Raw genomic sequence first — 14,490 nt, 5'->3', positions numbered from 1 at the left:
CCCTTCCCTTCTTCACTGCTGTGGTTACTCCATCATAGAAAGCTACTCGGTTGGTCAGGCAGGGCTTGCTCTTGGTGAAGCCATGCTGGTTGTCTCTAATCACCACTCTGTACTCCGTGTGCTTTAGCATAGCTCCTAGGAGGATCTGTTCCATGGTCTTCCTAGGCACAGATGTGACGTGTTATCAATTGTAGCACATCCCAATGAGCTGTATCACTGCACATCTCAAATGCAAATCCAGGGGTCAAGGTTGTTCAACCATTTTCTTAGGAGCTGAGCAAAAGACTCTAGTGTTTTAACTTATTTCCCCTTCTCTAGTTTGTTTGAAGCCATCCCTCCTGTTCTCTTGAAGGATCATGCGTAAAGGACATCATGGCTATGCTCATGACTAGGTGACCGCTCACCCAAAGGTCATTTATTACTCAATTTTGCCTTGAAGCATGCGAATGAAGCTCATCAATAAGAAAGTCAGTAGATGTCCATGTGGTGAACCAGATTCAGATGGCCTTGCACAGCTGCAACCGCTATTGTGGGTATCCCCATACTTAGCTCCACAATGTACAAAGTCTTTTCGGAAAAAGATGCTTAGCCAAGAGTTTTTAACAAGTATCAGTTCAATTTTTTTCAATTTTCAATTTATATCACAATACCGTGCTTGAATCCCACATTTTTACTTCATGTGACTTACAATACAACCTGGACGTGACTGCGCCATTAAGGGCCATGTTTCAGAGAGGAGTGTGAACACAACCAGGACAACAGGAGAAGAAAGGTAGAGCCTGTTCTTTCCCTTGGAACCTCTTTGTACATTAATCTTCTATGAAAGCTGGTCTGAACGATACTAGGGGATAAATAGCTTCCTTTTCTTGGAGGACATTGCTCTTTATTGTAGAGATATTCAGCTGGGGCGGGAAGTTACTGCATAAACCATTCAGAAATGGACTGTCTTACTTTCCCAGCTGAAGTACTGACTCTTGTATAAACCACCTGCAGATCTAACGCAGTTGTTTCCTTCTTTCTCACAGGTACAAGAATTGCTGGAGGCATGATTGTAAAAGAATCACAAAGCTGGCAACAATTTAGAAATGTTTTAATAAGGGAATTATTCGTCAACACAATGATTCATGCTCACCAGTTTTCCAGAGGAGATGGTCACAGCATTTTTTTCCACTGGGAGGAGGGAGACAAGGGGCAGACAAGCAAAGCCAATTCCCAAGGCTCAAGAGAAAAGGATGTAAATTTTCTCAGCTTCTGGATGTGTGGGAGGAAAAGGAAGTTATTCAGAATCAATTAAGACTTTCCACTACGTGGCTGCATTTTGGATTACTGTTTGTCTTATACCTAAAACCTATTGTCTCTTGTATGAACCGATTCCTACCTCGCTGTTCTGTTATCTCTCAATCACAATAGTGTGAATTTAGTTTCAACACAACTGAAATTACTTGTAAAGAGACTACTTCAGTATGCCTTTCAGGCCTGGTTAAAAATCTCTTTAAATGCATAGAAAGGTTCCCTGAAATTAAAGTGCTCTTTGGTTTGGGCCTATAGTATCAAAATAATATTTGGGAAATCTCTTGGTATTAAGCTCTGATATCCATTCAGGAGTCATAAGACATGACTAGTAAGAGCCAGCCTTATTCAGAAAATTTAGGAAAGAACAAACGTTTGGGTAGTGGAACAATACCCACATGATTTTTTAAATTCTAGCTTGAATTACTGTAATATCTTGAGGATCCTCAGGAAAAAAGTCCTGATGTTTCCTCATATTTTTAAAGCTTTTAAGCTTCTCATGTTATTAATACAGAGGGAAAACCCCCAACCTCTAAACTCAGTACATAACAAGAAAGATGTGTCCTATTAGTAAAGTTAGATTGCTAAACGTATTCCCTATTCTATATAACTTGTCTCAAACTGTTTACTTAAAGAAATAGGACTATTTTTACAGAATGGAAAACTAAATGCTTATTAATCTTTTAAAGGTGTGCAAGAGCAAATAAGAAAGCCACATTTTAACTTACATATAACATTTAAAAAAGAATCTTACTGCAAATAAATGTGTGCTGTGATGCTGACCATTAAATGATTTATTTTCAAGGTGTGTGGCCTTATTAAGTTTGGAAATTAATATAGAGCTAACACATACCTGCTTCTGTTTCTAGTAGCGAGGGTATTTTGATATGTACCAAACACCACAGCCTGGAACTGACATCATTCTTTGGCAGACGTGAATATTTTGTGTTGTAACTGCTGGCTTGCATGTCAGTGCACTCCCACTGTCCGTTAAACAGAACGACATACTTGTGCTTGCGGTGTTTTGCCAATGCTTTCTATTGGCTAAACAAATAAAGGTTTTCTCACCAGCTAAAGGGCTTAATTTAGGTGTTCAGTTTGCCTCTGTGTAAGACAGAGGTGACTAGGTCTATGCATTTAAGCTAGAAAAACATCTCCAAAAGTTATATGAATATTCACTTGAACATTATATTTTTACTCTCATTTAAGTGCTTTCAGTGGATAAACAGTGGATAAACTTTCAGTTTCTCAAGCTAAGGTCTACCAAGGGTCATAAACTGTGTCAAAAATACCTTCTAGTGCTATAACTTGTTCTCCATAGCTAAATTTGAGGGGTAGTTCCCAGACACATTCTGTTGTAAAATGAAGTCATAAACAGGGAAAAATGTTGACAGTCATTGCTGTAGTAGGCAAAGTTTTTGGCAGCATTATTAAAACATTTTAATTTCAATATATAGAAAACATTCACATAAAGTGAATTTTTATTCCCACAAATGAGCACAAATCTCAGCTTCATCATAAAGTCTATTTTTAATAGAAAGAAATGCACTATGCACTCAGTAAAGTACTCTATAAAGAAGATGATCAGTTCTTGCACTTTGTGCTATGATTGCAATATATATTATTGAGCCAAATTAATAAATACATGGTTTATGAGCAGCATAATTGAAAAAGCTGATTCTTCTCAGCAATCAGAAACAAAGTAATTTCACTGCAGAAATAATTTTCTTTGATTCACTCACATTCACTCAGCATTAGTGCAGATGTGCAAATCACTCTGAAAATATTGTTGATGAATGCTTTATTTCTTGTTTGTCTAGAATTCCTTCAAAACAGTTTGTAATATATTAGTATTTCTTCTCTGGTTTCTGGAAACTGCTCTTTACTGGTAAAATATGTATCACTGAAGTGTTCACTGGAATTTTCCCAGTAGTGCAAACCAAAATGTGAATAATAAGCAATATCCCATGTAAAAAAAAATTACTTCTGGGCAAATAATTGTAGTAAGAAATATGCTCCACAACTCCCCCCCACCCCCCCAAACCAGTAGCTTGATACTGACTGCAAATGAAAGTCTTAAGCATCTAAATTGCTTGGCACTTTATTTCATATCTTCATAAAAAAAAAAAACAACTCAAAATTATACTCAGGCATCTTATAACTTTACTATCCCTGGTATAGAGCAAGCTTTCAGTATCAAATAGGTTAGAAATAGATAAAAGAGGACGTACATAAATCTGCTGATTGAAAGTTTTTTTGAGCCCTATAGTCTTCCTCTTGAGAATTTACAGGCATGGTAGCTGACAGCTCCTATTCTTTTTTTTGTGGAGAGTAGTGGAAGTACTGAAAAACAGGAAGAGGACAAGCCTAATCGCTGATTGAGTTGCCTGATGCTTTTGTGGCCAAGTAGTATTTCTCCAGAAATAATATAAAAGTTGTAGTGAATTATTATCTTATCCTCAAAAAGACTGTCATGTTGTTGCAAAGAGGTAAACTGAGTTGAGGTGTGAACAGAAATGAGAACAACAAGAGGTGTGTGTCATACAGTATAGTAGAGTCCTGGAGGATGTGACATCAAAAACTTTTGTACAAACCATTGCCTTTATCTAAAGCAGAAGCAGCTTTATCTAAGCAATTCCTGACATAATTGGAAGTCCTTAAATTTGAATTAAACCAAATAAGGTTGCTCTGAAGCTGCTGCACCATATAATGTAAACCTGATATTTTGCCCCAGAATCCTATGATATAGAAAACAGACTGCCATCTTGTTCCTCACTGCATTCTTTGAAACATGGTGTCCTCTTTCTTCTCAGTCTCTGTCTCTTTAGACAAAAATGCACCAATTTCTAAAAGTTTCATTTGCAGGCCATATTCTGCAACTGTTCTTGTAAATCCTCTAATTTCTTTTGGTGCCTAGGTTTCTTGTAATGCAACACCTGTCATTCCCAAAATGATGGCTGTTTTCTAGCCTGAGCATTTCAGTGTTAAGCAGAGAGAGAAAGTTTTAGGGATGGACCTGATCATGTCTGATTCTGTGCTGAAATCTGAGTGAAAATGAGTTAGGGGCTCCTGAGCTATTGTGATGAGTTTTGGGAGATAAGCCATAAAACTGAATGCAATATAACAAAAATAGCTTCAAAATATCAAAGGTGCTGATTTTTTTTTATTATTCCCCAAAATAATTTATTCTTTCAAAATGTAAGTCCCAGAGGAAGATTCCAAGGTTGCTCAGAAGAGTTACAACTGTGCGGGTGCTTCCGATATCAACTGACTTTATTCAGTTTTCTTCAAAGTTCACTTAAAATGCAGTCTAGAAAAATTCCCCAAGTTGTTATCTAGAGGGAGCTCTTGCCTTTGAATGGAAGCTGTGTGTTTCATCTTGGAAAAGTATATAAAGCTGTTTGAAAATTGCATTAGTCCTTGGGTTTGATGCTTAAATGGAATATTCATTTGGAGGAATACTGTAAATAATTAGGTACAATCAAATCTGATATGTCTCATGTATATATGTAGGTATAGATTCATGTATGCGTGTATGTATATATCAAGCTGAGAGGCTCCAGTCTTCCTAAAGTGTGAAAGTGTGGGATACCCAGCCAGTAAACAGATATTACTTAGTTCAGTAGCTCTTTTTCTTTTCTTTAAAATAATAGCCAGATATATATATATATAAAATCAATTAAACATCTTTGAAAGACATTATATAGTATGAGATGATTGTCATTATAGTTCATAATCTATCTTGAGTATATATTATGCATGTAATTGGCTTCAAATATATTGACACCTATGAGCAACGAGTATGCACATGGGCTTTATTTTTTCCTTTATTCAGATTCTGTTACCTCTACGTGATGTTGGACCTTGTGGTAAAAGCTTATGCAGAACTGATCCACAAAAGCTTAATAAGCGTGTAGAGCCCTACTGAAGTAGGGCCCCAATGAAGAGGACTCTCACCCTCTACTCCAGTCTCATGAGACCCCACCTGGAGTACTGTGCTTGGTTCTGGAGTCCTCAGCACAGGAATGATATGGATCTGATAAAATGAATTCCAGAGGAGAGCCACAAAGATGGCCAGAGTGTTGCAGCATCTCCCATATGAAGACAGGCTGAGAGACTTAGGTTTGTTCAGCCTAGTAAAGAGAAGGCTTAAGGGAGACCTTATACCAGCCTTCCAATACTAAAGGGGACCTACAGGGGAGATGGGATAGACTCTTGACCTGGGAGTGTTGCAACAGGCTGAGGGGTAACAGTTTTAAGCTGAAAGAGGATAGATTTAGATTAGATGTTAGGAAGAAATTTTTACTGTGGGGGTGGTGAAGTGCTGGAAGAGGTTGTTTGGAGAAGCTGTGGATGCCCCATCCCTTGAGATGTTCAAGGCCAAGTTGGATGAGGCTTTGAGCAACGTGATCTAGTGGAAGGTGCCCCTGCCCGTGGCAGGAGTGCTGGATCTAGATCGTTTTTATAGTCCCTTACAATCCAACCTGTTCTATGATTCTATGAAGTTGTGTAAGAATACGAGGGTACTGGGAATCAGGAAGAGAAGAGAGGTTAGTTCCTTTCTAGAATAGAAAAAAGTCTGCTGTGAAGTCGGAGGGGAAAGCCAGTGACAAGAATTTACTTGCTCTGTTTTCACAATCCTCAGTTCATGGCTGGAATGAGCAGGTGAAACTTCCCTGACCACACCGTGATCCATCTGCATTGGTGAGGGCAGTCTGTATGAAACAGGAGAGTGGTGCTTGATTGTCGTAATGCTCCCAAGCAGCTTGCTATCAAATTTACAGCTCTGACAGGCATCCATTGCATGGGATTATTATGTACAGAAACTTAAAATGTTACTGTTATTAAAGCGACAAGAGCCAGTGTTATATTATAATGTTTAAGGAATCTACATACGTCTTACAGTGAGCTCCTACAGTTTCATAAAATCAAGGATTTCTTCACTAAAAAAATTTCTGAGACAAAATTCTAGTTTTCCTGAGTTGAAATCAATATTATATTTACAAGAATATTTTCCATACAAGAAAAAGCAGATCATAGAATCATAGAATCACCAGGCTGGAAGAGACCCACTGGATCATCGAGTCCAACCATTCCTATCAAACACTAAACCATGCCCCTTAGCACCTCGTCCACCTGTGCCTTAAACACCTCCAGGGAAGGTGACTCAACCACCTCCCTGGGCAGCCTCTGCCAGTGCCCAATGACCCTTTCTGTGAAAAATTTTTTCCTAATGTCCCGCCTAAATCTCCCCTGGCGGAGCTTGAGGCCATTCCCTCTTGTCCTGTCCCCCGTCACTTGGGAGAAGAGGCCAGCACCCTCCTCTCTCCAACCTCCTTTCAGGTAGATGTAGAGAGCAATGAGGTCTCCCCTCAGCCTCATCTTCTCCAGGCTAAACAACCCCAGCTCTCTGAGCCATTCCTCGTAAGACCTGTTCTCCAGCCCCCTCACCAGCTTTGTTGCTCTTCTCTGGACTCGCTCCAGAGCCTCAACATCCTTCTTGTGGTGAGGGGCCCAGAAATGAACACAGGATTCAAGGAGCAGTCTCACCAGTGCCAAGTACAGAGGGAGAATAACCTCCCTGGACCTGCTGGTCACACCGTTTCTGATACAAGCCAAGATGCCATTGGCCTTCTTGGCCACCTGGGCACACTGCTGGCTCATGTTCAGTCGGCTGTCAACCAACACCCCCAGGTCCCTCTCCTCCAGGCAGCTTTCTAGACAGACTTCTCCTAGTCTGTAGCACTGCACAGGGTTGTTGTGCCCCAAGTGCAGGACCTGGCATTTGGCCTTGTTAAACCTCATGCCATTGGACTCTGCCCAGCGGTCCAGCCTGTTCCGATCCCTTTGCAGAGCCTCCCTACCCTCCAGCAGATCGACACTTCCACCCAGTTTAGTGTCATCTGCAAACTTGCTAAGGGTGCACTCGATGCCTTCATCCAGATCATTGATAAAGACATTGAACAGGGCTGGATCTAGCACTGAGCCCTGGGGAACCCCACTTGTCACTGGCCTCCAGCTGGATTTCACACCATTTCCCACCACTCTCTGGGCCCGGCCATCCAACCAGTTTTCCACCCAGGAGAGTGTGCGCCTGTCCAGGCCAGAGGCTGACAGTTTCCTAAGCAGAACGCTGTGAGAAACTGTGTCAAAGGCTTTACTGAAGTCCAGGAAGACCACATCCACAGCCTTTCCCTCATCCAGCAGCCGAGTCACTTTGTCATAGAAGGCGATCAGGTTAGTCTGGTAAGACCTGCTAAGACCTTTTGTGAACCCATGTTGACTGGGCCTGATCACCCGGTTCTCTTGCTTCTTCTTCTCTCACTTAACAGGTTTATTCTTTGCTAGCTGAACTAAAACAGTTCTTGATCATCAAGATGAAATGTATTTACTGGACCAAATGAAAATAAGTTTTCCATATTCTAACAGTGGAAATGATCAGTTATCAGCTGAAAAACTTTAGCTTCCGAGTTCATTTGAAGGGACACAAAAAACTTTGTTACAATGCTGAATTATGGCTATGAAAGGGCTCTTCATGGCTAGTGCCTGTGCCATGTCTATTTTTAATTGTACTATTATGCTTTGGTAATATTCTGAAAAATATGCCTAATTTTACTCACTCATATTATTTTTTTGTTTCCCTGAGGGCACTACTGTGCAAAATTTAGTGTGCTAGCATGCAGGGAGATGAATCATGGCTAAGTAGGGTTGAGAACCCTTAAATTAAAAATGTTTGAGAAGTCAAAGTCTATACTTTTAGAAAGTAATAATTTTTAAACTTGAATCATTAGATTTTCTCTTTTATTCTGAACTTTGATGGAAAAACTGTCTTCAGTTTTTAGTGTTAGCCAATGAATTTTTGGCCCATTTTATGTACAAAATCTTATTGTATTGAGCTAAGAATATAGAAACAATATGAATCAACTGTACAGCCAATGTATATGCATCCTGTCTCTTCAAGGACAGGAAAATATTAGAATGGAGCTTGCTCAAATATCTTAACCTTTTGATGAAGATTTGACCATTTTCTATTTCTTTCTCATTATGTTTTTCAGCTTTTGATAGCTTATGTAAACCAGAAGAGCACTTTTATCAACATCATTTTAGGAAAGTATTTCTCAAAGTTTGTTTTTTTTAAAAAAAAAAGGGAAAAGCATCTACTAATATAATGTCATTATTGTATTCTCAGTCACACTTATATTCATCCTCATGTTTGTTAAACATATTGTTTCCAGTATTGTAATCAAAGTTCCCTAACAGTACATGAATGGTACAGTTCAAACTGTATTGACAGCTGCTTGTGATGGATGTAAAAGTATGGGGTAATGTGATGCTTGTCGTATAAACTAAGGCTTAGAGCAGTTGAGAGTCCAGGCCTGCTTTAGCAGAAAATATTTATGGTATTTTAGACAGGCATACCATGAAGGACAACAGCTTCTGTTTTCATGGCAGGATTAACTACTGGAAATCATGTTAGATTGTAGAAAGTAAAAATGCAGAAGATGTAGGCTCAGAAAGGAAGTGTGATATAAATATAAGCCATTTCTCTCCATAGCTTTGCATGGTATGGATGTGTATAGGACCAGGTGCAATGGCATTGTGAGCTGAGGAATGTGGGCAGCCATTTCTTTTTTACCACATGCCTGAGGGTGTGTACTGCACTGGGTATGTTAATGAGGGCAAGGGCTAAAGTTCTTCTGCCTTCATGTGTTCATTGGAACTGTGTTTATGCACCACTTCCTTTCCTTTCAGTGCCTATGTCTGTAAATGCCAGGTAATGAGACCTTTGCCTTGGAAAAGAGAATGATGCTGTTAATTGCCTGAAATACACTTTACCAAGATTGCTGTGAATCTGGTGCTCTTTGTGAGGATGCAGAGTAAGAATGCTTTTCCTTAACTTCAAGTCAGTTCATCTAAGTATCCTCTCCCTCTCTTTGCTTGCTTTAGAAACACCTTTCCTTCTGATATTGTCTGTCTGAGGACAAATCTAAGGGCATCCTCTTGGCTCACCACTTCCAGTCAGTCAACAGTATCTTCCTTCCTTTTGGGGGGAAACAAAGTGGGAAAGGGTACTTCAAAATCAGCTAGTTTCTTTCTATTGTTCCCTAGCTGGCTGTTGTAAATTAGCTGGATTCGAAGCTGCATGGAGATAACTAGTAAGCAATTTGATTTCTGAGTGAGTTGTGGGGTTTTATTTTCTTTCCATGAATGTTTCTAAGAAAGACAGAGTTCTGCTGCACAATTATTGAGCTACAAGGATTCTGGATTTTTGCAGTTCCTAATACTGTTGTGATATTAAGTGGCATGCAGGTTCCAGATCCCAGATTTATTTGTTTCCTATTAACAGTTTTTTTGGACATATGTGTGGTCAAAACATCGGTCAACAGAATTGAATTGCAACAAATTCAAGAGGCTGCAAGTCTCATTTAGTCTTTTTTATTGGGGACAAAGAAAGGCCTAAGGCAAAATAATATTTAAGTGCTTACAATAGGAATGTGCATGGACTTCAGTATTGTGGAAGGTTTTATTGGTTCTCTTAGAACTCTTAGAACATCTAAGGGTTGAATTTACTCAGGGTCTTGATGTACTGCTGCTTTAACTTCAACATATCTCAGTTAAAGTGCTCTATCAGCGTCACTCCTCTCTATTCCTCATAAAGACACTTAGATTTTAAAATGGAAAAGGCTAAAAAAGGAAGTAAAAATATTTTTAACAATGGATTATTGCTATTTTTGCATTCTATCAATTACATGGATACAATACTGGCAGGTCTCTTACGCACATAAATGACCTGCATATTTGAAGTATTTGGGGTTATGGAAAAGAATTATGATTGTATGATACTGTTAAACCAAATAAAACTGTCTAAAAATGTAAGCAAAAGAAGTGATATATATTCTGATCCCAGTTTTCAGAAATAGCTCTGTAACCATCTATTATGGAAACTCAATGTCTTCTGTCTCTTTTCTCTTGTTAAGAAACAAGCTGTCTTGCTAAAAAAGGTTTTTCCTCAGCGGTTTGGGATAATTTATTTCTCCCCTCAGTGTTAAGGGTAGACCATTCAATTATTGCATGTGCAAGGCAAAAAGCAGAAAGGTTCAGAATACTGCTTACTGCTTTATATAATTGCTGACTGGTTTTAGACTTGGATGATGATGTACCACAGTAAAGGGAAGTGTCCTTACTAAGACTCTTAAAGAGTCATAACACTATGGCATCTTTATTCTCTCCAGAAGTTCATTATGCAATGCAAATTAAAAGTTGCCATCTCTTTCTGTTCCAAGAGGAAGAATTACACATGCAGGCACGGGTTTTGGTTTTTTTTTTTCACAGAATAGATACTGCAGTCCTACACACACTGGAGGCCTTTTGCTTCAGAGAGGGTTTTAGAGGCATTGGCAACTTCTTTCTGCAACTTCAGATCATCTGTTGAAGAAGCTCTGTCTCCTGCAGAGGTCTGCTTTATTGTGGTGTTGTTCCTAGGAAACCAGGCATTGGCAGAAAATCAAACTGTATGGAAAGAGATTTACTTATAAAGAAGAAAGTACTGCTGTGCCTTGGAAGTATTATTTGCTGTGCGTGTAACTAAGCACAAGTCATTTTTCAAGGTGCAACAGAGAATGCTGTTCAACTTGAAAGGGCAGGAAATGGTGGGTATGACATGAAGAGTTTAGTATTGCTAAAATATCCAAATATACTTTTAAATCATGAAATTTGGTTTACAGAAGGCGGCTATATGTCTGCAGCTATTGTCTGCAACATTACTGTAAACTTTCCAAAGCTGTTCTCTCCTCCCTACCAGCTGTCAGGTTTAGCTTTGTCTGGTGTCTTAGTTCCTCATCTGGATTGTTCCAGATATGGAGTAGTTCTAGAGCCTAGGTCAGGGACTGTTTAATGCACACATTTCTTCCTGCTTCTTTCCAAATTACCTGCAAGTAGATTTCTGGATAGGAGAAGAAAAAGAGATTTCTATTTTCTAGTAGTCTAACAGGAACATTTTTAGCACATTTCCTTAAACTTTTGTCTCTTAGATGCTTAAAAAAACAATGAACTTTTTGCCACTAAACATTTCACTGAGTCATAAGAAATTTTCTAGTATGTGTTTGCAGTGCAGTTTGATCTTTCTAAAAGCATTTGGGTTTTGGTTAAAAGGTTTGAAAATCAGACCAAACTGAGATTCCAGAGATTTTTTTTCTCAGTTGTCTTCTTATCTCCACTAGCCATGGCTCTAATTAAAGATACCTTTTGACACTCAGCAGGAAAAAGAAATTGAACTGGTCTCTAGCAGTGGAATTCTGTACAACACAATCCCACAACTGTGAGCCAGAAGCAAATTTTGAAACCCACCAGCAAATTGTTATAACGTCCCAACATTTTTCCATCATTGTGTCTGTGATGTACAATGTTCTGCAAGAAGTATTATCACTGTTTGTGGTAGTAAGAAAATTTACAGGTCCAAGTTGTATTTTCTGCTGTATATAAAATTGGCTCCCTAAACATGTATATCATATTCACTCTGTGTAACACACTGGTGTTTTAATGTTACTGTTAGTTTCTGACAGGTTGACTTCTATGTTGCGTGCTAAAACATTGCTTATAGCAACACAGTATTGCAAGATCAGTTGTATGTAGATATCAAGGCCTAGATCTGTTTTGGTGAGTAACTCCCCAATTTTTGTTTCTTTATCAAATAATACACTGTTATTTGAAGAATCATTCATATGATTAAATTCCACAGAGTAGAGCAAATGCATCAACAATCATAAAACCTTGTTAAGTGTGTAGCACAGACAGATGAGAGTACTTTTGCTAACTATGGTTTTCCAGATCCCTATTTTTACTTTTTTATCAAGACAGAGCAAATAAGTGCCAAGATTTTTAGATCCATATCTCCCACATGCATTCATTAATCAAGATCCTTCCTGTCTGGAAGGGTGTTCCCAGTAAACATAGTTTGGCTTGCAGTTGTTGCGACCTGATTCAGAAAAGGAAACTTTAGAATATTGTCCCCTATACAGAGAGCATTTGAACTATTCTGGAACAGAGAAAATCATGAAGTGATCATTAATGACCTCTAATTCTTTACTTGCATGCTCTGCAGTTTTAGAATATTGAATTACTGCTGTGTTTTCTATAAATAAATTTTTTATTTAAAAGTTGAATAATCAATGTAAGAGTCAATCTTAGCTTTCTATTTTTAATTTCAAAGGAAAGCATGATTAGCTGTGACTTAATAGCCATAGAAATCCCTCAGATGAATCAATATCAGTACACAAGGCAAGGATGAGACAAGCCTCAACCACTGTACTTTTCTTCAGCAGTTTGGTGTATATGTCTTAAAAAAATTAATAGTGATAAAAGAAATTAAAGGCCCAGACATTTACTAGATAATATTGCATGGAAATAGCTTTTGAAAAGGAACTTTGGAGAGGGGACTGACAAAACTAATTGTGATTAGGTGAGGCAGGGAAATAAAATCTAAATGTATCAATACCGGTAAGGTCACTGGTTCAGGACTAGGACCAGTGATTCCACAGCCACACAAGTGCATATTACCCACTTCCAAATCTAGTTTGGTAGACGAGGGGAGAGCAGTGTTTGTAGTTTATCTTGACCTCTGCAAGGCTTTCAACAGTCTCCCCTATAACATCCTCATTGACAAACTGATGAAGTATGAGCTATTTAAATGGACTGGGGAGTGAACTGAAATCCTGCTGAACCACTAGGCTCAGAGAGTTGTCAGCAACAGTACAATGCCCAGCTGGAGGCCACTTATTGGGGATGTATTATAAAGGTGGATACTAGATACAGTACTGCTTAATGTCCTTATTACTTATCTGAACAACAGGACACAGCACACTCTCAAGAAGTTTGCATATGCCCCAAAACTGATAGGAGTGGCTGGCACACAGATGGCCATGTCACCATTCAGAAGGATTTTGACACACTGGAAAATGATGTGACAGCGATTTCCTGAAATTCAAGAAGGGAAATGTCCTGTCCTGCCCATGGGAAGAATAACCCCATGCTCCAGTACAGGCGTAGGAACAACCAGGTGAAAAGTCATTCACTAGAGAAGGACCTGCATGTCTTAGGAAACACCACATTCAGCATCCTAGAGAATCAATTGATTTTAACAGTATGTTATGCTAACATTTGTTCATATACAGATTACCCAGAGAAGGGAATAGTGAATAATTGTTTTGTAACACCTTTTTAAGAACTTAAGAATGTGAAAAGAAAAAGCAGAAGAGCTAGGCAAATGAAAAGCCTTTTAATGTTCTTTATAGTCTTACTGGTAGATTCTGTAACACACAGGAAAATGACCAATGACTAACAGCTCTCCTGAGCAACCCAAGTTCTTTTCCCAGCAGGCTTTCTTCTTCCAATGCAGAGAATGAGGATCAGTGGTCACCTGAGCTGAGATGAATTTTACATTCTTTTAAGGTCATTAAAGCCCATTTGTCAAGTGAGCAGAGATCTACATGTGGACATGTAACAGTGTTATTTGTAATGCAGTGCCATTTTGGTAGTAGGGTATCCAAAGCAGAGTAAAGTCATCTTGATAAGTTTTCAACATCACTTACCAAAACATTGCAGAAGCATGACACAACCAAAGTCTTCAATATGCTCAAACGGACACAGGTGCTTTAACTAGAATACAATCAGCTCTTCAGACACTGCAGATCCTGCCCAATTGTTTTCACTGACTTTCTTCAGTGTTTCAAGGTCAGGAATTTTCAAAAGTTCTGATAATGATTTAGTTTGATTTCTGGTCTAGCACAGGACCTGAAATATTAGGGCCCATGTACCAAAAGATTGACTGCTTTGCTGCTCAAAGGGGTAATTGAAAAACCTACACTGTACCAAGAGCCGAGATAAGGTGTATCTCAGTCAACAGATCTGGGGTCTTTTATTACATAAGAATATTTAGAGGTAATAAACATAACATTTTTTTGCTAATTGACCTGATGGAAAATAAACTTATCTCATTTCCTACTCAATTATCACTCAATTTTGCTGCTTTCTTCACCAACAAGGAACATAATAGAATATCTGAACAATAGGTGTCATTTTATGGTTTCAGAGGCTTTGATGGTACACCCTTAGTTTGTTGACAAAGCCAACAGATGTCAATGGAGGAGTTGTGTGAACATACATAGCTCATCTTTGTATGTTTTTGTAGAGCTAGTAAGAACT

General features: G+C 38.7%; 1 protein-coding gene across 1 annotated transcript in view; it reads left to right on the top strand.

The window, feature by feature from the left end:
* The first annotated feature begins 237 nt into the window (after positions 1-237).
* ADAMTS1 (ADAM metallopeptidase with thrombospondin type 1 motif 1) overlaps positions 238-14,490 on the top strand; it is a 412,180-nt gene continuing 397,927 nt past the window's right edge. The window contains exon 1 of the mRNA XM_069870651.1: positions 238-243. The gene's annotated coding sequence lies outside the window, so the exon portion shown is untranslated. The remainder of the gene's footprint in view (positions 244-14,490) is intronic.

Source organism: Phaenicophaeus curvirostris, chromosome 1, assembly GCF_032191515.1.
Source record: "Phaenicophaeus curvirostris isolate KB17595 chromosome 1, BPBGC_Pcur_1.0, whole genome shotgun sequence".
NCBI lineage: Eukaryota > Metazoa > Chordata > Aves > Cuculiformes > Cuculidae > Phaenicophaeus > Phaenicophaeus curvirostris.
This window is presented reverse-complemented; position numbering and strand designations above follow the sequence as displayed.